We start from the raw sequence: 22,967 nt of genomic DNA on the forward strand, positions 1-22,967 counted from the left end.
ATAGTTTTTTTACTTGGACCTGAAATGGAAGTAGGGCAACTATGACGAACCAATCAATTTCCCTTTTCTGTGCCTAATGGGCATTGCAAAAAGCCGACTTTTTGAAGAAGTAGAGTTTGCCTTTGCTACCAACACTTTAAGGGGAAGAAATAAATTGGTGCAACTAGGTACTTGATCCAGGTTAGCCCAGTTATGTGTTGTAGCATCTGCAGGTGTAGGTGTTACTGAACATAAAATACTGAACCTTGTGATTTGATGAAATACCTTTTTCGAAGCCGTTCACTTTAAGTACTGTGAGGATCCTGACGTGAGGAATTGACTGGATTGGGCATTTTTATGGGCTGAACTGAGAATAGGAAACAATTTTAGTGGGCAGTGGGAAGTATTCCTACATGGTCCAAAAAGGAAATGCAAACATTTGTAGGTGAGTGGCTTTTATTTTGTGAAAAGTGATGATAAAGCACGTACTTGCCTGAAATTTCAAGTCCTTGGAACTTGACTAACTTTGAGGAACTTTATACTTTGCTGTTTGTACTTAATCTAAACATAGAGCCTGGCATATGATAAATACTTATTGGTTGATTGTAACTTCTACAGAACGTATTTTTAGTTGTTTGAAGTTCACTTTATATTTTTAAATTCTACAGATTTATCGTTCTTGGAGTTAATTTTATTCTTGGGGATTATGGTTATATCGTAAGTTTGTGTTGTGATTAGCAGTAATAGATTAGAAAAAAACCTGTAAGTAGCAGAAGTTTCATTTTTACCTTAAGTGTGATATTTTGATGGGAACAGTTAACCTTATAATAAGTGTTTAGTGTTGTCTCTAATGTGTAATATTATGTGATATAATCTTTTGATTAAACTTGGCTTATGTTAACATGTTTTAGAGTTTTAATATTTTCAAATGAACTACTTCTGTGTCTGCCAGTAAAATGATTTGGAAAGATGGAACTTTCTCAGCTTCTGTATTTTAATGCAATTTTGTGTTTTAGGGAAATATTTTAAACGGTAAATCAATGATAGTATTAAGTAAACTGTACTTTAGTGCTTTTTGTGGGAAAACTGCGCAGCTTATAAGTGACAGAACCAGGATTCCAACCTTGGCAGTTGCTACCTAGCCCATTCTATTAACTTTTCTAGATTGCCTCGCCAAAGTAAGGCCCAGATTAAATTGTACTAAAGTCTTCTCTATAGTTTTCAGTAGTCGTTTATAGATTAGGAAACTGAAGCACAGAGACTCTTGTGCAAGGTCAATTATTAAATATTAGGGACAGTTGAAACTGGAATCTCATCTCCTCTCAGTAGAGAGCTCTGACCATTTTGCTCGGTTGCCTCTCAAGTAGTTTTCAGCTCTCTTGACAGATTTGAAAACATGCTGTTGTACTTCCTTGTCTGAATATTGTGAGTAAACTGAAAATGGTTACTTGAAAAAAACTTTCTGCTTTACTTTAGCTTTTTTTCCTTTTCATTTTTTAAACAAGGCTTCTAAGCCTTGTAAACTAGTATTATTTTGAGATATTTTAGGTATAAAATTTCACTCAAAATTGGTTACTAAAAAATTAGTGTGAGACTTCCTTTTTATTGCTTCTGGTAGACATTGCTGATTTAGATCAGCAGATTTTAGGAGATGTGATTTAATTCATGTTAGGTCTCAAAATGTGTAGTGATGAGCTGTGCTATGAAAGATTCTCTTGTCTTTATATTAGTCATGCTCATTTACTGTGCTCAGAAAGTGGTGAATTGTACTATGTGATTGGATTCTTTACATCTCAACACTGAGGTAGGTGATAGCCCCATTAACCAATGTTAAAACAGGTTGAGAAAGTTAAAGGAGCTTGCTTAAAGTTGTATAAAGAGTGGAGGAGACAGAAATCACATTTAGGTCCTCTTATTCCACATTGTGTGCGTTTTGTGACTCAGTGTGGAATGCATCATTAATTTTCTTTGTAGCTGATAAAATCAGCATACTATTTTTAGTTTTTTTTTTTAACCAAGGTGAGGATACTAAGTACAGATACATAATGAGAATAGTAATGATAAATGTTCATATGAAACTTTTCAGTTTTGTGTTTTGTCGAAATATATCTTTGTTTTTTATCTTACTCTGTTGCCCAGGCTGGAGTGCCATGGCGCGATCTTGGCTCACTGCAACCTGCACCTCCCAGATTCAAGCTATTCTCGTGCCTCAGCCTCCCAAGCAAGTGGGTTACAGGCGTGAGCCACCGCGCCAGGCCAAAAATATATCTCTAATTGAAACCTTTCAGAAATGAGAAGCCACACAAGTGATCAACTAAGGACTATTTTAAGTTAAGCTAAAATGGAAAATCACTCAGTTGAGCAAACTAATATGTACATTGAACTTTGAACCTATGAAATATGATAGATTAATGTAAATTGAAAGTATAGCCCCCATATAGTTCTCAATGTTAACTTTTTGGCTTCAATTTGTATTATTTTGTCCTAAATACAATGGAATTATTTAGAAAACTTGCTAGTCATATTTATTTATTTATTTATTTTTGCATTTTACATACAGGGATGAGCTGTATGTAATGTCTAGCTAGATTTTATTATTTTTTTTTAATGTTAGATTTTTTTCTCCTTCTGTTGTCCTTGCTCCTGTTAGGACTTCCTACTCCTAATGTGACTCCTACTATACTTGGCAAAAAATTTGTTATAGTGTATATGAAATTTATTTAATACTCACTCCACTCTCCCTCTATCTCTTCTTTTCTTATCTTTTTTTTCCTAACAGTAAACTTCATATATCAAAATTAGGGCATGGGATGTTTGTTTACCTGATAATTTGTTTTAATTAATTTGAGTTTTCACAACATTAGAAGATAATGAAATATTTATCAGTGAATTTTCATTAAACACACTTTGAAACTTTTCTTGATAATTCAGGAGCAATTAGGATTATAATTCTGAGCATTTATTATTACAGAAAACTAAAGGTAAGAAATGTGGGAAAATGTGCTGAATACTTTCCAGTGTTGTGGCATACTTTGGAGGTTGTTTTTGCATAAAAACCAGTTATCAACCTGTTGTCACTTGTCCTGTGTTTTAAAAAATAATAAAAAGTGTAGTTATTTAAAGTTGTTAGTTGTTTGTAAATGTGGATCATTAAGTGACTATTAAGTAATAATAGTTTCTATTTGTATTGTTACTTCCATCCAGATTTGTTGAATTTTCAATATTAACACTGATTCTCAGAGTTAACAGATCTGATACAAATGGGAAAAGGCATAAACTGCAACACTTTGATAGGTTCTAGGTTAGTAATTGTTAAAGAAGTAAAAGGTTTTGTAGTTGAAATAAATTTGGAGGATATTTGCCTAAAGAAAGTTAACAGGTTTCTTCTCTGGAGGACTTCCCATAGCTTTTGATAGGTGATTTATTTTCAAAGAAGATGATAGAATTTACAGCATATTGCAAAGTCATTTAACCATGGAGATGAATATACTTTCCTGTATTTCACTTAGGGAAAGCCTGAGTGATGAGTTATGTGTCAAGAAAGGCTCCCTGAACATCCAGGAGTCCTTTTGAACACACACATGCACATACATCCACACTCACACACAGCTGTCTTGCCTGTAAGTGCTTAGTAAAATATTGTGACTTGGTTTTGTTGATTAATATATTTGTAATAGAAATGCTCTTGGGGTAGATTAATCCTTAAGCTATATAAGCTATTTCTTTAATTATTAATGACATTGCAAGAGCTACTAACCAAATCAAGAAGACCATAGGTCCACTGGCATTCAGAGGGTGTTAAGAAGTAGGAAAGGGATTTTATAATGGGAGTGGCAAGACATCAGTGTCTAAAATGAGTTTGGCTTGCCCCTCTACACACAGCCTTACTTGGCATCTTTTGACAAACCAAGAAGAATATTGATAAACGTTCTTAAAGAATTTTTTCTTTTTTAATATTATTTTAATTGACAGTCATATTTTTATACATTTATGGGGTACAGGGTGATATTTTGAAATGTGTGCACAGTGTGGAATTATTAAGTACAGCTGAATAACATATCACCTTGATTATTTTCTGTGGTGAGACAATTGAAATTTAGTTATTTAAAATATATAATACATGATTATTGACAGTTGTTTAATCTAAAAATTTCTTCCTTCTATCTATCTGAAACTTGGTACTCTTTGAACAGTATATCCCCATTGCTCCCTCTTCTCCAGGCTCTGGTATCTGTCATTCTGCTGTCTGCTTCTGTGAGTTTGACTTTTTAAGATTCCATGTACAAGTGAGATCATGTGGTGTTTGTCTTCCCATGCTTGGCTTTTTTCACTTAGCATGATGTCCTCCATGTTCATTCATGTTGTAGCAAGTGACAGAATTTCCTTCTCTTTTAAGCTCAATTAGTATTCCATTGTATCTACCACCTTCTCTTCATCTGTTTATCCATTGATGGATGATTAGGTTGATTCTGTATCTTGGATTTTGTGACTGATGCTGCAGTGGGCCTGGGAGTGCAGATATCCTTTCAACATACTGTGTTCCATTTTTTGAAAATATACCCAGGAGTGAGATTGTATGGTAGTTCAATTTTTAGGTTTTTGAGGAACCTACATACCATTGTTCATAATGCTTGTACTAATGTACATTTCTACCTACAGTGTACAAGAATCCCCTTTTCTTCACATCCATGGCATCACTTACCTCTCATCTTTTTGATTATAGCCATTCTAACAGGTGTGAGGTGATATCTCATTGTGGTTTTAATTTGCATTTTCCTAATGGTTAGTGATGCTGAGCAGTTTTTCATGTATTTGTTGGCCAGAGGTATGTCTTCTTTTGAGACATGTCTGTTGATGCCCTTTGCCCATTTTAAAAATGGGTTATTTTCTTGAAATTGAATTCAGTTCCTTTTATATTTAGTCTGTTAACCCCTTATCACATGTATGGTTTACAGTTTCTCCCCAGTTCTGAAGTGGAAAAGTGTATTCCAGCTCCGGTAGATATACATCTTTCCGTTTTTGTTATCTCTGGGCCCCCAGAAGATTGGGTGGTGCCTGCCCACGTGGAAGGCAGACCTCCAGGTAGTCCACTCAGACTTACATGCTAATCTCAGTCTCCTCTGGAAACATCCTCACAGTCGCACCCAAAGGAACACTTTACCAGGTTTGTAGGTATTCCTTAATATAGTCAAGTTGACATCTAAAATATTCCACCATGATGACTTTACAGCGTTCCCTGAGTGAGGTTCTCAGATTATGGCTTTTTAAACTGTGCTTTGAAGTTTTGTGGTTTAATAGACCAAGAAGTGCCTCCTCAATTGATTGTAATCTGGAATTGACTTTCTATTTCAGAGTTAGGTTTAATTTTGATGTTACAATGCCTTAAATATGTGTAAGGAGAGGAAACATTGAAGCAAGCAGATAGCTCTTAAACTGTTTAACATTTTAAAGGTATTTGGAATTAAATGAATAAATAGGCTGGAGTTATAGTGGTAAATACTATGTCTCTCAACAAATTATACATACGGCAACACACAAACCTATATGTTAAGCACTGTAAGGGATGAGTCTCAACTTTACCACTTATTTTTGATGGGATGTTAAGGAAGTAGTTTGAACTTTCTAAGCTTTAGTTTTCTTCTGTGTAAAATTGGGGTAATAGCACCTTTCTCGCTGTTCTCACATTGTTATGAAGATCATATAAGATGATGGAGGGTATAACTTTGCAAATTGTCAGTTATTATACAAATGTTAGTAGTTAATACATCGGGTTTTTTTTTTCCCCTGTATATTCCTTGTACTAATGAATTTAAATCCTAGGCTTCATGTAGTTTTATTTATTACTATTTTCTTGGTGGATAGGTGGGTGGGTCCTGACGGGAAATTAGCAGGGGAATCCCCTGGCTAGTGGTGTAGTTACAGCGGAGACAGGGAATAGACTAAAAGAAGTGAAAGAAAAAAGTGGACTGAGAGCATATCTTACAAATTAAATTAGTAAGGTTGATAAACTGATTTCAATGAATGCCTTAAAGCAAGTTCTTTTTTTTTTTTTTTTTTAAGACAGAGTCTTGCTCTGTCACCCATACTGGAGTGCAGTGGCACAAGCTCAGCTTACTGCAACCTCTGCCTCACAGGTTCAAGCGATTTTCTTGCCTCAGCCTCCTGACCAGCTGGGACTATAGGCACGTGCCAGTGCACCCGGCTAATTTTTTTGTATTTTTAGCAGAGACGGGATTTCGCCAGGTTAGCCAGGATGGTCTCCACATCCTGACCTTGTGTTCCACCCTCCTTGGCCTTCCACAGTGCTGGGATTACAGACGTGAGCCACTGTGCCCTGCCTCCTTAAAGCAGAGTTCTAAATGTTTTGAAAAAGATGATTTATTTGAGGGTTACCAGTCATTTGTCTGTACATATTCCCAAACATTTGTGGGAAGAGAAATCTTTTATTTTTAATCACACTTGGTAAATCCTTAAAAGGAAAAGCTGTTATTAAGGGTAATGTTTATAAGCCTTTGGTTATAACTTGTGCTGGAGATTGATTTTTATTGATTAATTTCTTCACCAAACAAGAATATGCCTACTTTATACTAGGCACATGCTAATAAGTTCTGGTGTTGAAATGATGAGTCAGTTGGGAAACCTGTCCTCAGAAATCACTATCAGCGCTAAATTTAGCGTTGTACCACTTTGGCCATCAAAGTGGGAGCCTTGAGGTCTTGTGTCAGAATAAAATGATACCACTAAAGGGTGAAAAGTTAAGAGGGGAAAAGATTGGAGAATATAATTAAAAGATAACTATGACTTGGGTTAGCTTTACAACTCCTGGTAAATCTACTAGTTTGGATGAGACAGCAGCTCTGAAGTGGATTTCTTGCAACTGAATAGTCAACCTGGTGAAAGTAATACTTGATCCTGCAGTTCCCACCTCCATGTGTTATGTATATATTTATTTGCTCGTTACATGTTTTAATAGAGTAAACTCCTGAGGATGGGCCTCATATTGTAACTCCCAGAGCCCAGAATAGAGCTTGATACTTAGTAGACCTCACTAAATATCTGTTGAATGAATGAATGTTGAGTGTTTCCTCAAGAAAAATTAAGATTAAAGTGAAAAATTACTGAGATGAAATTGTCAATGATAAATTTAAACTATCACATTAATTACCCTTAAAGGATTGGTTACTATCTACGTTAATTAGACATTTTTTTTTTTTGAGACAGAGTCTCGCTCTGTCGCCCAGGCTGGAGTGCTGTGGCCGGATCTCAGCTCACTGCAAGCTCTGCCTCTGGGGTTTACGCCATTCTCCTGCCTCATCCTCCCGAGTAGCTGGGACTACAGGCGCCCGCCACCTCGCCCGGCTAGTTTTTTGTATTTTTTAGTAGAGATGGGATTTCACTGTGTTAGCCAGGATGGTCTCGATCTCCTGACCTTGTGATCCACCCTTCTCGGCCTCCCAAAGTGCTGAGATTACAAGCTTGAGCCACCGCGCCCGGCCCAGACATTTTTTATAGTAAGCACATTGGTTGAATATTGTGTTTAAGAGCAATGGGACAAAAAAAAAAAAAGTTGAATGTGAGGCTTTTAGTTAGGAATGTAATTCTGTCTTAATTTTTCCTAGAGGGAAAGATCTGATTAGGTTGTTATTTTGATATAACCAGTTATAAATGCAAGAAGGAATTGGATTTTATTTTGTATCTCTTACTACTTGATATTATAATTTCATTAATATTACTTAAAATTTAATTCCTACGCTAGATGCATTTAAAGAAAGCTTTGTTTATAATAGTACAATAATGCTGATTTCCATGGCACTTTGTTAGAGTGTTTCAGTTTGTATGACCTTTAATGCTATCTTGAAAGTTTTGTAAGTATCAGTAAAAATTTGGCTATGGTTTCAAAGTTGGAAATTTTGGGGGTCCATTTTTAAGGAGGGCAGCTGCTACCACAGACTCTTGACTAAAATGCCTCTCTGTTCAATGTTGGAGACAGAGTACTGTTATGTCTTTTGCCCATTTATAATTCCATTGTATATTCAGAAATAGTATATACCAGAAAAGTTCATTAAGATGATTCTGCTCTGTTCCACTGTTAAAGTAGAATAATGATCTATAAATATACTTATGAGAGGATCATGTATATCAACAGGAATACTTCACCATTGTTGACTTATTGCACTGTTTTCTCTGATTTCGTAAGGGTCATTTTATTCTGATGCATCTGTGAAGACCCTAAGGTGAATCCAGCTTTGCTCTTGACCTTAGCCGTGCATTGTTAGAATCCATGGTTCTTATTCCATTTAAACCTGAATTGGTTTTGTACCTGAAACTTGGGGCTGTTTTTAGCCTGACTGGCTTAGCATAGGAAAGAGTTGTGATTCTTTGTTTTGTGAGTTCTTTTATTTTTGGGCTAGAGTTGTAGATAATGGCCTTTGGATTCATTGTCATGTGAAGTTTGGAAATTATAAAACTGAAGTTGTACAATTTTAGTGGAAGAGTTAAATGTGAAATAAAATTTCACCTTATTTCTGTTATTATGAAAATATTAGGAAATAATGGTCTGACTTTAAGATACAGTATTGTGTTATCCAGTGTTTCTCCAAGCTGTAATATTGTATTTTGCAATTTATTCTCTTCCTGAGTTTGAGATAGCTTCTTTTCTCAGAATTTTTCTCAGCTTAGAAACACAATTGGCATTTAATCAGATGCAACTATCAATATAATCAGCTATTTTACATCTGGTGTTAGTTACTAACATCTGATCTTTTTCTTGTACAGTACCTAACTGCTCAACACTTAAAAGTATTGCAATAGTCTTAATCCTGGTGGGAGTCAGGAGAGTAAAATGAATGGGCTACAATGATAGTCTCCAACCTTTTTGGCACCAGGGACCAGTTTTGTGGAAGACAATTTTTCCACGGACGGCTGTTGTGGGGAATGGTTTCAGGATGAAACTGTTCCACCTCAGATCATCAGGCATGAGATTCTCATAAGGTGTGCAACCTACATCCTTGCATGTGCAATTCACAATCGGGGTTGTGCTCCTGTGAGAATCTAATGTCCCAGCTTATCTGACAGGAGGCTGAGCTAAGGCGGAAAAGCCCACTCCCCGCCACTCACCACCTTCTGTGCGGCCTGATTCCTAATGGGCCATGGACCTATAGTGCTCTGTGGCCCAGGGGTTGAAGGGCAGAACACCACAAAGATACAGGAAAAGAAACTGAAATAATATACTTTACAAATAGTGAGTATTGGTTACATAAAGGTTTTAGAAAACCCAAATAGACTTGAGAGTGTTTTATGGTTTATTAAAAATGTATTTTATGAATCTAAAACTCCTGAAATTAATGTCAGTAGCTCAGAATATTCAGTCATATAATAGGCACTAACACAAAATTTATGTGACGATGAAAGTTAGATTATCTTTATACTAGGATTCAGTGTTAATCATCTTTTTATATATGTGTCTATATCTCTAATCCCAAACCAACTATTCTTAATTTCTGAATAAAAATGTATCCTTTTGGTTAAGAGTGATGGCTGTTGTCAGATTATTTGGATTTGAATCTAAGTTTTCTCGATTCCGAGCATTTTGACCTTGGAAAGTTTACTAACGTTTCTGAGCCTCAGCTTTCTTCTCGTATATGTGACTTATAAATTAATGGTACTGACCTCATATGTTTGTTGCAACTATTAAGTGAAGTAACACAGGTACTGTGCAATGTTTTCTACAGTAACAATAAATCTGAGGCATTATTCTTATTTCCTCTGATATAAATAGCAAGTGGTTTATTTTCAAAACTTAGAATTTAATGTTTGAAGCTGTTTTAGTGTTCTTTGATTGAGGTAGTCTTAAAATGTCAGAGTAATCCTCTGTGACCCAGATGATCTAATTCTTTCCTTACTTTCTATCTCAGTTTTTACTAACTTTTCAATTTACATATTGCATTTCCAAAGTGAATACTAAGAGCGAGATTTAGACTGAATTTCAGAAGGAAATCAAAAGGGATGACACCTGTGTAATACGAATTGATCATAACCAGAATTTTTGGCTAACCAATATGTTTCTTCTGGAAACTAAAACTTTTACTATAGATGAAATGAAAAGGAAAGATTGTAGTACACTTGCATATTATGCTTTTGAAATGCTATTATTGTAGTTTTCTGACATGAGAAGTACTATGGTTCTTGTCAGTTTGATGAAGTTTTATGTAAAGTGGCTCTCAATTTATATAATCTCTTCTATTGAATTGTCTTAGAGCAGAAAGGTGAGGAATGTTAAAAATCTTTTTAAAAAAAATATGTAGTTGACTTGAGTGGTGTTAATAGTACTGTGCAGTAGGTAAAGAGACTTAGGGCTAAGGTATTACAGATAAAATTTGTACTGATGTAAATTTAAATTGTAGATATTAAGCATATACATAATTTCAGTCCCTTTATGCAGCAGCTGCTGATCTTGTTCATATAATAATAGATTAAACTATTATACTTAAGGAGTGGGGTGTTCCGCCTGTTACAGTAACATTTTACTTAGTTGGAGATTATGCCATTAAGGTCCTTTGGGGGTGAATCTATATCTGTCTCTGTTCCTTTATATAGTTATACTCTATGCTTTCCATCTTTTCTTTCTTGTCACTGATCTTTTGTGTATTTGTTGATTTGTTTTTTCTCCTTTCTGTCTTCATTATTCTTCTCTGTGTCTACAGGCCTGCCAGCATGCTCTCTCAGGGTTTATTCCCTGGCCTTTAATCTTTCTACTCCTTCTCAAATAGATTAAAAAAGCCCAAATAGAAAATGTAACTTCTATTTGTATGTTATACTTTATTTATGGGTTTAAAAAATACTTTTTATTCTTAATTTAAAAGGGGAACAAATAGAATGGTTTATATACTTTTTTCATGAACAGTAGAGCCCAGTACAGTTTCCTTGTATACCTCTTACTGAATTTATCTTGATTGAAAAGACATCATCTCTGAGTTAAATGAATACTATAAATCTTACTTTTTATTGTCAGTTAAAAGAATCTTTTAGTGTTTTCAGGGTCAGAGTCATTGTTCTGATCTTGAGTTGTTACTAACTCTAGAACATACCCTGAAAGTTATCTTAACACCTACAAAATCTACATCGGATTCCTAAAAAGCATCAAGGACTTTAAGATGTTAGTGACAGGTTAGTTCTGTCAAAATTTCAGAAAAATTGAATTTTTTGAATCTAAATAAATCAGTTTTGTTTGATTATTTAGATATTATGTGCAGAATTTTGCCCATCCTCCCTTTTAAAAAACCTTGAGAGTCAGTGTAAAGTAATGGTTCAAGAACACACTTGGGTTTTAAGCCAAAGCTCAGTTCATGCTCCAGTTTTGTCACTTAGCTGTTATTTCTTAAATCTGTAGAATAGTTAATATAACTTATGTCATAGAATTGTGAGAACTAGATATAGTTCAAGTGACTAGCAAATCCTAGCCAGCAGTAAGCTCTTAATATATTATTTTTTTTTTTTAGAGATGGGGTCTTGCTGTGTTGCCCAGGCTGGCATCAAACTCCTGGGCTCAGGTAACCCTCCTGCTTCAGTCCAAGTAGCTGAGTAGCTGGGACTCCAAGTAGCTGGGACTACGTCCATGTGCTACTGTGCCTGGCCAAGTAAGCACTTAATAAATGATAGCTCCTATTGTTGTTTTAGAGGGTGCTCCTTTTCGTAAGAAAGAAATGAAGTGTTAATACCATGCACTGAGGATCTAGCTTTCTCTGCTGTGATAGGCTTGTGTTGCTTTGATTTCCCCTTGGAGTCTATATTATGGAGAAAAGCAGAAATCAAGACTTGTAAATACTAGGACTTTTATTCTTGTATTGTTATTGTCCTGTATGAATGATAGAAGGATTGGGGGACATTTGTGAATATGGCCTGTTTTATCTTGCCTTTGTACCAGGGAACTGCTGTGATAAAAGTTTTGTGTACTTTATTTAGTGGAGGAACACTTTGTGAGTGGAAATCTTCTGATAGATAAGCTAAATTTGTTCTAATTCAGTTAAAGGAATTGAAGGTGAATTTCCATGTAACTGAGCTTATTTTTAGTATGAGGTAATGACAGAAATGGTCTTGATGCTTGAGGATTTTAAGTACTATAATGTGGCCCAAACAGAGTGCTTAGGAGGTAGACAGAAAGTTGGGTTAGAAATGCAAAGTGTAGTGTTGTATTATGTCAAAATAATACATATTACTTTAGTTTAGTGTCATAAGGACAGGCAGTTTAAAGAGAACAGAGTATTTATGGAATAGGAAAATTATTGAGAAACCTGGACAGTCAAGAATATTTTAATTTCTGGCTGGGTGCTGTGGTTCATGCCTGTAATCCCAGTACTTCAGGAGGCTGAGGTGAGAGGATAGCTTGGAGCCCATGAGTTCTAGACCAGCCTGGGCAGTGTAGGGAGACCTTGTATCTGCAAAAAATTAAAAAATTAGCCAGGCATGGTGGTGTGTGCCTGTAGTCCCAGCTGCTCAGGAGGCTGAGGTGGGAGGATTGCTGGAGTCCAGGAGTTGGATGCTGCAGTGAGCTATGATCACATCACTGCACTCTAGCCTGGGCAACAGAGTGAGACACTGTTTCTAATATACATATACACACAATATATGTGTGTGTGTATATATATGTATATAGATATGTCAAAATAAATGCCAAGAGCATAGTTTATATTTTTTAATCTTATGTTTAGCTTATTAAAACAGAAATGTTTAGCTTATTAAAACAAACAAATTTGACTTATAACTTTTTATCTTTGTTTATTACATAGGTGAAAAGTTACATTCTTGCTTTAAAATTTTGGATTTCTTTGATTGCTGGTAGGGTAGATAATCTTTTCATATGCTTATTAGCCTTTTATATTTCCTGTTTTGAATTGCTGTTCATATCCTGTTTTTCTTTGGAGTAGTAGTCTATTCCTTTTTCTTTTTTTGAGACGGGGTCTCACTTTGTCGTCCATGCTAGAGTACAGTAGCACGAACATGGCTCACTGCAGCCTTGACCTCCTAGGCTCAAGCGATCCTCCTGCCTCAGCCCCCCAAGTAGCTGGGACTACAGGCATGTGCCACCATGCCCAGCTGATTTTTATATTTTTGTAGAAATGGGGTTTCCTCATGTTGCTCAGGCTGATCTCGAACTCCTGAGCTCAAAGCAATCCATCCACCTCAGCCTCCCAAAGTGATGGATTTACAGGTGTGAGCCACCGTGCTGGCTGTGGAGTAGCAGTCTATTTCTTAATGATTTATAAACATCTGTTTACTCATGGATTATAATACTTTGTTGCATATGGTGCATGTATTTTTACAAGTATATGTATACTTTGTGATTTTGTTTTGTTACTAAGACAAAATTTTATGTTTTCAAATATGTTAATCTTTTTCTATAGATTTTGCCTTTCTAAAAATGAGCTGTCCCAGACCTAGGTAACACAACAATTTACCTTTTTTTAAGCCAGAATTTCCAAGCAGTTTTCTACATATTGTTAGTGTTTTTGTGATGTGTTTTGTAGGGGAAAAGTATTCCTAATTTAAATTAATTTTTTATATAGCACACTTTCAAACACACAGAAACCCTGAAAAAAAAATACTGTCACTAGCACCCATCATACAATTACCTAGATTTGTTAAAACTGTCATATTTGCTTTCTCTCTACTTTCTTCGTGTTTATCTTCTATTACCTTGCCTCTATGGACACGCCCTAACTTTCTCTGTTACTTTTGTTGTTATTATACTCAACTATTTTAAGGTAAATTGCTGATATTATGCCACTTTTTAAAATGCTCTCCTGAATCTCCCAGGCGTAAGAATTTAAAAAATACATATAACCACAACATTATTGTTACACCTAGTAAAATTACCAACAATTCCTGATTATAATCTAATACTTGGTATGTTCAAATTTTCCCAGTTAGAACCAGATTCTAATTGAGTAATGTGATTGATTTGTCTCTTTAATATAGAATACCTTTATTCCTCCTCCACTTTCTTCTCTTTTTCTCCTTTTCCTCTTTTTCCTCTTCTCCTCTTTTTTCTCCTCCTCCTGTTTTTCCCCTTCTTCGTCCTCTTCATTGTTGTGAGAGATTATCCTGTGCATTGTAGGATGCTTGGCAACATCCCTGGCCTGGTCTGTGATAGTGCCTTCCTTAACAAGGTGTGATAATACATTCTTTCTCCATACATTGTCAAATGTCTCACAGGGGGCAAAATTGCCCTTGGCTGAGAACCACTGCACTAGAGGTGGTATCTTGTATTTTAAAATACTTATTTTTAGAATTGTTTTTATTTTGTTTTATCTTGAATCTGTTTTGTTCCCTTGATCTGTATGTCTGTCCTTTAGCCTATTCTGCTTATTTATTTTACTTCTCTGGGTTGTTTAGTTGTAATCTGAAAAGCAGCTTTATTAAGATACAATTCACATAGCATACAATTTACCTAATTAAAGCATTCAAATCAATGGCTTCTGCTATATTCACAGAGTTGGGCATCTGTCATCAAAGTAAGTTGAAGTACCTCATTACTCCAAACTGAAAACTCCTCCCTCTTAAGCCATTACTCCCCACTTCTTTCTCCTTCACACAGCAGGCTATCACTAATCCATCTTTATGGTTTTGCATATTTTTTTTGAGATAGACTCTCACTTTTTTGCTCAGGCTGCAGTGCAGTGGCATGATATTGGCTCACTGAAACCTCTGCCTCCTGGGTTCAAGTGATTTTCCTGCCTTAGCCTCCTGAGTAGCAGGAATTCCAGGCGCACACCACCATGTCCAGCTAATTTTTTTATCTTTAGTAGAGAGGGTTTCAACCATGTTGGCCAGGCTGGTCTCGAACTGCTGGACCCAAGTGATCCGCCCGCCTTGGCCTCCCAAAGTGCTGGGATTACAGGGGTGAGCTACTGCACCCGGCTGGTTTTGCCTATTTTGAACATGTTATATGAGTGGCATTGTACAATATGTGGGCCTTTGTGACTGGCTTATTTCACTTAGCATGTTTTTAAGATTCATCCACGTTGTATCATGTAATAGGACTTCAAATTTATTTTTATTGCTAAGTAACATTCCATTGTATGGATATACTACATTTTGCTTATCCTTTCATCAGTTGCTGGACATATGGGTTATTTCTGCTTTTTGGTCACTACAAATAATGCTGCTGTGAACATTAGTGGAAATATGTTTTCATTTCTTTTGAGTCTATACCTAGGAATGGAATTGCTGGGTTATACAGTAATTCTTTAACCTTTTGAGAAACTGCAAACTGTTTTTCAAAGTGCCTGCACTATTTTACATTTCTGCCAGGAATGTAGGAAGGTTTTGTTTTCTCCATATCCTCCAGAACACTTGATTACAGTCATCCTGGTGAGTGCAAATAGCATCTCATAGTGGTTTCTGTTTGCATCTCTCTATTGCCTCTAGAGAGCACCTTTTCATGCGTTTATGTTCATATTTCATTTGTATATCTTCTTTGGAGAATCTATTCAAGTCTTGTGCCCATTTTTAAATTGGGTTATTCATGTTTCTTACTCAGTTTTAAGAATTCTTTGTATATTCCGAGTAGAAGTCTATTAATCAGGTACATGATTTGCAAATATTTTCTCCCATTTGTGGGACAGCTTTTGATTTTCTTGATGGTATCATTTAAGCACAGAATTTTCTAATTTTCATATAGTCCAATTTATGTTTACTTTGTTGCTTTTGGTGTCAAAAGGTAATTATTTAAATTCTATAATGCATTAAAAAGTTAGCTTCATTAGTGGTGTCAAATATCATATATACAAGATAAATAGATAAAAGAAGAGCTGAAGTTAAACCATTATAGTTTTCCCCAAATTGAATTTTGAATAAATGTATTTTTCGTGAATTCTATCATATCTAGATGGTGTATATATTTATAGAATATTTTATTGAGGATTTGAGGGCAGTAGGGGCTTGGGTTTACATTGTAGCAGTGCTGAATAATTAACAACCACTGTACTTTGTAGTGGAAACTAAGACCCCAGTAACTTTAAATTCTGCAGTGTCCTCTTCCACTGCCCTGTTGTGAGTTTTCTTCCTGTTTAGTCACAACTCCTAGAAGAGGACTCTCAAAAGTAGAAACTAGTATTTGCAACTCTGTTCTCCCTGCATATGAGATCTGTTTTCTTCTCCTTGCTTTATAATCTCGTGGATTATTGGGGTGCTTTCTCTTATTTTTTCTCCCAGCACATTCTCTCTGGGTTTTAGCTTTGGAGATCCCTACTGGGCTGACCCGTTCTTTTAGTAGCACTCAGGTCTAGGAATTATAGCTCAAATCATGGTATTCTTGAGGATCATCTGTTTTTGGTCAGCTGCATCTTTACAGAGTCACTTGGCAGCAGTCTGTTTGCCCTCATTGCTACCACCTTCATAATGTTACATCTTTTCTCATTGAGGGGTTTTAAAAGTTTTATTTGTCATTTAAATAATTGAACTTTGACAGTATATAAATACATATTCATTTTCTTTTTAAAACTTTCTATATGCAAGTCTGTTTTAAAGATCCTGTGTATGCTAAGTTATTTTTCCTGATTATTACTACAATTTGGACCAACTTTCTTGTTTTGCTTTCTCAAACAGGATATTTCATGTTTTTTTCATGTGGTGGAGTACAAGTTTTGGGACAGCCTTATGACTTTTGCATGGTAGAAATAACTGTTAGGAGTAATGTCTTCACTTAAATATTTTAAATGAGTGTTAACTGAATGTAAATGAGTTAACCATATGGTGTGTTCTTTGTAGGAAAGTGGTATGTGCTATCTAAAAATAAAATATTATTTGCAATGCCGTTTTTGTTTATAATATTACATGCTACTTGAAAAGTAAACCAGTGTGAAAGTGTATTAAGTAAAAAAGTTAAAATATTGTTTACTGTTTTCATTTTAAAAACAGTCTGCATATCTACTTTCATACCTTTCCCTGAGTAAGCACACATGAGATAATTTTTCATTACATTTTAAGAAATTGCTCTTAAAGGTAGTGTTTTGCATTATCTTTTTCTGCCTTGATAATTTTCTCTTTATCTTTTTTTTTTCCCCCAGTAATTTTTGTTTATTGCTACACTTCGTATTCTAATCTTCTCCCTTTCTTTCTGCTCTGAAGATAGTAGTTACCCAGTAAATTGACTGGATACTGAAACCAAGGTCAAGCTGAACCTAAATGTTCTGATGCCAATTAATGATCAGAAAGGAAAATAAACTGGTGAAGATGTTCACTGGAGAAAAAAATCTTGATTTAGAAAACATTAGTTTAGATGATTAATCAGAACGTCTACTCTATTTTTGTTTTACTTAGTCAACACATACTTACTGGGAGCCTACTCTGTGGCAGATGTTGTTATATTTGGCATCAGACAAACAACACTGAACAAAGCATACACAGTTTCTGCCCTCATGAGACTTACGATATGTGGTATATACATGAGGGCAGTGGGAGCTTGGGTTTACATGTAGCAGTGCTGAATAATTAACAACCGCTGTGCTTTGTAGTAGAAACTAAGACCCCACTAACTTTAAATTCTGCAGTGTCCTCTTCCACTGCCCTGTTGTGAGTATTCTCCCTGATTAGCCAAACTAGAAGAGGACTCCTTCAAAAGTGGAAATGAGTATTTGTAACCCTGCACTCCCTGCCTGTGTGACCTATTTACTCCATTAGTAGACAGGCAGTTCCAACATAATGTGATAAGTGAGGATATTTGCTAGAGAATGGTTGAAATGGTGAACCATGGAGTCCAATATAGATAGGAAAGTGACTACAGAAGTGAGTTATGTAAATGAGGGTGTGTGGTCTAAAGTGAAGTTGTAGTGAATGTTGGTGGAGGTGAAATGCTTATGATATTAAAAGTAGCATGTTTGATGGATTATCCACATGTATGTTAAAATAACTGAAGGTTATTCAGCATTCCTGATAGAGAGGAATGTTTGTAAATTATTAGTAGTACATACATCAGTGGTTCTCACAAGTAACTGCATATTGCAGTCATCTGGGGAAGTTCACAAACTGACAATGCCCTTATCTCAGCTTTCCTGAACTTTGAAAATTCTGATGAATGGCTCACAGCCTAACTATTTTGATTTAATTTGTATGTGGCGTAAGCTGGGTAGTGGGATTTTAAAATCCCCCTACTCTCCCAGGTAATGCTAATGAGCAGGAATTATACAGGAACAACGGGGGTTTTTACAGGAAATGGGCTGGGAGTTATGGTTGGGATCATGACCCTGCATCCTTAAGTTGGGTACATGATTAATGAAAGAATAAGCAGCCTTTGTTTGAGAGAGCTGCAGGAGAAGCAGCTTTTACTTGAAGCAAAAATAGTGAAGTTGTCGGTGATATAGAAGTGTTTGTTTTGACTTTGGAACAGAGTGATCCTAGAGGGAAACTTTAGGAGGGATGGAATCAGTGGGGAATTGTATAAGGGAGGAAAAAGCAAGAACAGTACAGTGGTCAAGAGTGTAGGAGAGAATTGATAACTGAATGTATTTATCTCTCTGTGATGAACAAGGATAATAAGGCCTAGTGGGTTCATTATTAGTCTAGAGAATGCATCCGGCAGTCCTGTAGTGGACAGTAATTGGGAATTGGGTAAACAGTTCTTAGGAATCAGTCCGGATCTTGATAAATTGAATTTTATAGAAAGTCCTATCCTTGTATCCTCTTTGGTAAGGGGTTTGTATTGATTGTGCAAGATCTAAGGAGAGCCCCAGAGTTTGGGTCTGTTGTCCCACAGGCTCCTGGATAGTGGTTGGAGGCTGTTCTAACACTGGCAGGGGGAGGCTGTGAAGTCTTAAGGGTTGATGAAGTCTTAAGATTTGCTCTTCTCACTCCACTGTGCTGCTGGGCTGAGTACACTCTGCTGTACCAAATGATGGCAAAGCCTTTTACTATTTGTTTATACTTCATATTTTTCAAGAACACTTTAAGTTGTCCAGTTCTAGATTCATGAGCAACTATTTATAGGTTTCACTTTTTCAACATACAAGAAATGGTATAGACTTAGAGTGAAAAAGGGCCTTATATATTATGTAGGCAAACTCCTCTTATTTATGCATTAGAATTTTTACGCATAGAGAATCAAAATGAAATTCACAAAGAAATCTCTTACATAAAGTATAAACTGTATATGGGACTGGAAATTTATAATTGCTGCACTGATTCAAAGTTTTTGTAAGAATAAATGGGTTAACTGCAACTCATTTTATTAATTTGGCACGTAACTTGATTTCTGTATTTTTCACTGTTAAACTTTGAAATATAAGAACATCAGACATCACCACCCACAGATCGCTTCAAATTTATTTTTCTTTTACAATTAAAGAAAGCTTTTAAAAGTATAGTGTATGTGTAGGCTTTAAGAGCTACTCTAGTTATGCAAGAGAACTATGAAATTGCTTTTGAATGAAGAGTTCATTCAAACATTCTCAAAAATACTCAAATATATTTTTGGTCAGAATAAGGTAAGTAGTAAAATGGTAAATTTGGTAACAGCTTGTTGTAGAAATAAGAAAATTGTATGCTAAGTGAAAACAAGACTTTCACATAATTATAGTATATCATGTTAACTAGTAATTAAAACCCATGTGCTTTTACTAAGCGAAATATACATCATGATTAAAGCTTTTATACTTTTAAACATTAGTCTATTTTGCATATAGTTGTCTTATTTCACCTGTGTTTGAATTGTGAAATGTAAGGTAACTTTTTGAGGCTATGACACCAGATAGATGAAGCCTGTTTTGAGTCATGGGGATTTAGGCCACATCAAAAGGACACCTTTTTTTTTTCTTTTTAAAATTTTATTCTTTACTCATTCATTAATTTAAGTAATTTATTTAGAGAGAGGGGTCTTACACTTTTGCCTAGGCAGGCTTTGAACTCCTGGCCTCAAGTGATCCTACTGCCTTGGCCTCCCAAAGTGCTGGGATTACAGGTGTGAGCCACCCTGTGCAGCCCAAAAGGATACTTTTAGTAACTGAGTGACATACATTTTTGTAATGTATATTTTGTATTCATGGTTTTAGATGTGTTTTAGATGTTTCAGATGTACAAGATGAAAACTGAAGAGCAATTACGTTAAATGATGCTTGTTTCACTTTCCTCCTTCTGAATTGCTTTCATTGACTTATCTGATGTTTAGGTGGATATGAATAGTATCAATTGTTCTAAAACTCAGGGGTATTTGTTATACAACTCTGCACATTAGATCAATTGTCATCTGGGGGTACATTTCTAAGTTTTGTTTTATAGATACAGTTTCAGACTATTTGTAGGAATGCTATTAAGATTTTTCTTTGGCTATGGTAGGTGACATCATTTGGCTGAGAATTTCTAACCACAGTTATTTCTACTGAACTGTATGGTATGAAATTCTGGTAACTCAGGTCAACATTAGTTACGTTGGAATGTATTCGAAGCTGCTTTCTGAGGAGAATTTTGGCTTTTCTTACTTGACTTTGCTGTAGTCTGTCACCTTATAAAAGGGTGGTGAGAACACTAGTTAGGTTATTATTTATGGCTCTTCTGATTTTTATATGTGTATGGACCAACTATTTTTGTTTTTCAAATTATTTTAAGTTCAGGGGATAAATATGCAGGTTTGTTACATGGGTATATTGCGCATTGCTGAGGTTTGGACTTCCATTGACTCCATCAATCAAATAGTGAACATAGTACTAAATAAGTAGTTTTTCAACCCTTGGCCCCCTCCATTCTTCCTCTCTTTGCAGTGGCCAGTGTCTTTTGGTCCCATCTTCGTGTCTGTGTACCCAGTGTTTAGCTCCTACTTTTAAGTGAGAATGTGGTATTTAGTTTTCTGTTTTTGTGTTAATTTTGCTTAGGATAATGGCTTCCACCTGTATCCATGTTGCTGCAAAGGACATGATTTTATTCTCTTTTGTGGCTGCGTAATATATGTACCACATTTTCTTTATCCAGTCCACCGTTGATGGGTACCTAGGTTAATTCCATGTCCTTGCTATTGTGAATAGTACTGTGATAAACATATGAGTGCAGATTACCTTTTGGTAGATTCATTTTCTTTTGGGTAAATACCCAGTAATGGGATTGTGGGGTCTAATGGTAATTCCAATTTTACTTCTTTAAGAAATCTCTAAACTGCTTTCTACAGGGACTGAACTAATTTACATTCCTTCCAACAGTGTATTAACATTTCCTTTTCTTTATAATAACATCTGTAATTTTTTGACTTTTTAATAATAGTCATTTTGACTGGCATGAGATGATACCTCATTTTGGTTTTTATTTGCTTTTCTCTAATGATTAGTCATGAGCATTTTAAAAAGTATGTTGGCCGCTTGTATGTCTTTTGAGAAGTGGCTGTTCATATCCTTTGCCCATTTAAAAAATTTTTTTTTCTTGTCGATTCATCTTAAGTTCCTTACAGATTCTGGATATTATTCCTTTGTCAGATTTATAGTTTGCAAATGTTTTCTCCCATTCAGTAGGTTGTCTGTTTACTCTGTTGATAGTTTCTTTTGCTGTGCAGAAGGTCTTTAGTTTAATTATGTCTCAGTTGTCAGTTTTTGGTATTGTTGCATTTGCTTTTGAGGACTTACAAATTCTTTGCCTAAGCCAGTGTTCAGAAGCGTATTTCGTAGGTTGTCTTCTAGGATTTTTACAGTTTTAGGTCTTTAATTCATTTTGAGTTAGTTTTTATACATGGTGAGAGGTAGTCCAGTTTCATTCTTTTGTATGTGGTTAGCCAGTTTTCCCAGCACTGTTTATTGAATGGTCCTTTCCCCATTGTTTATTTTTGTCGACCTTGTTGAAGATCAGTTGGTTGTAGGTGTATGGCTTTGTTTCTGGGTTCTCTATTCTGTTCTATTGGTCTGTGTGTCTGTTTTTATACCAGTACCACGGTGTTTTGATTATTGTAGCCTTGTATAGTTTTAAGTCAGGTAATGTGATGCCTGTTTTCTTTTGCTTAGGATTGCTTTGGCTATTCAGGCTCTTTTTTAGTTCATATGAATTTTAGAATAGTTTTCTTCTAACTCTGTGAAAAATGATGTTAATACTTTGATAGGAATTGCACTGAATCTGTAGATTGCTTTGGGCAGTATGGACATTTTAACAGTATTGATTATTCTATTCCATGACCATGGATTTTTTTTTCCTGTTTTTGTCTTCTCTAACTTATTTCTGCTGTGTTTTATAGTTCTCTTTGTAGAGATCTTTCACTTCATTGATTAGTTGTATTCCTAGGTATTTTATTCTTTTTATTGCTATTGCAAATGGGATTGGGTTCTTGATTTGGTTTTTGGCCTGACTGTTCCCTTATTGGTCTATAGAAATAATATTGATTTTTGTACATTGATTTTTGTATCCTGAAACTTTGCTGAAGTTGTTTATCAGGTCTAGGAGTCTTTTGGCAGAATCTTTAGAGTTTTCTAGGTATAAAATCATATTGTCAGTGAAGGGAAATAATTTGACTTCTTTTTCTGTTTGAATGCTTTTTATTTGTTTTCCTTGCCTGATTGCTCTAAGACTTCTAGTACTATGTTAAATAGGAGTGGCAAGAGTGGACATCCTTGTTTTGCTCCAGTTCTTAGTTCTTAGGGGGAATGCTTCCAGCTTTTGCCCATTTAGTATGATGTTGACTGTGAGTGTATCATAGATGGCTCTTATTATTTTAAGGTATGATCCTTCGATGCCTAGTTTGTGAGGGTTTTTATCTTGAAGGAATGTTGGATTTTACTGAATGCTTTTTCTGAATCTATTGAGGTAATCATATATGGTTTTTGTTTTTAATGCTGTTTATATGGTGAATCACATTTATTGATTTGCATATGTTGAACCATCCTTGCATGCCAAGAATAAAGCCCACTTGTTGGAGGTGAATTTTCTTTTTCATATGTTGTTGGCTTCAGTTTGCTAGTATTTTGTTGAGGATTTTTGCATCTGTGTTCATAAGGGATATTGGCCTATAATTTTCCTTTTTTGTTGTGGCT

General features: G+C 35.4%; 1 protein-coding gene across 17 annotated transcripts in view; it reads left to right on the forward strand.

Moving 5' to 3' along the window:
• The window catches only part of SNX13 (sorting nexin 13), a 181,696-nt gene that overhangs the window by 869 nt on the left and 157,860 nt on the right, over window positions 1-22,967 (forward strand). The window lies entirely within an intron of this gene.

The sequence above is a fragment of the Macaca fascicularis genome, chromosome 3 (genome assembly GCF_037993035.2).
Source record: "Macaca fascicularis isolate 582-1 chromosome 3, T2T-MFA8v1.1".
Classification (NCBI taxonomy): Eukaryota; Metazoa; Chordata; class Mammalia; order Primates; family Cercopithecidae; genus Macaca; species Macaca fascicularis.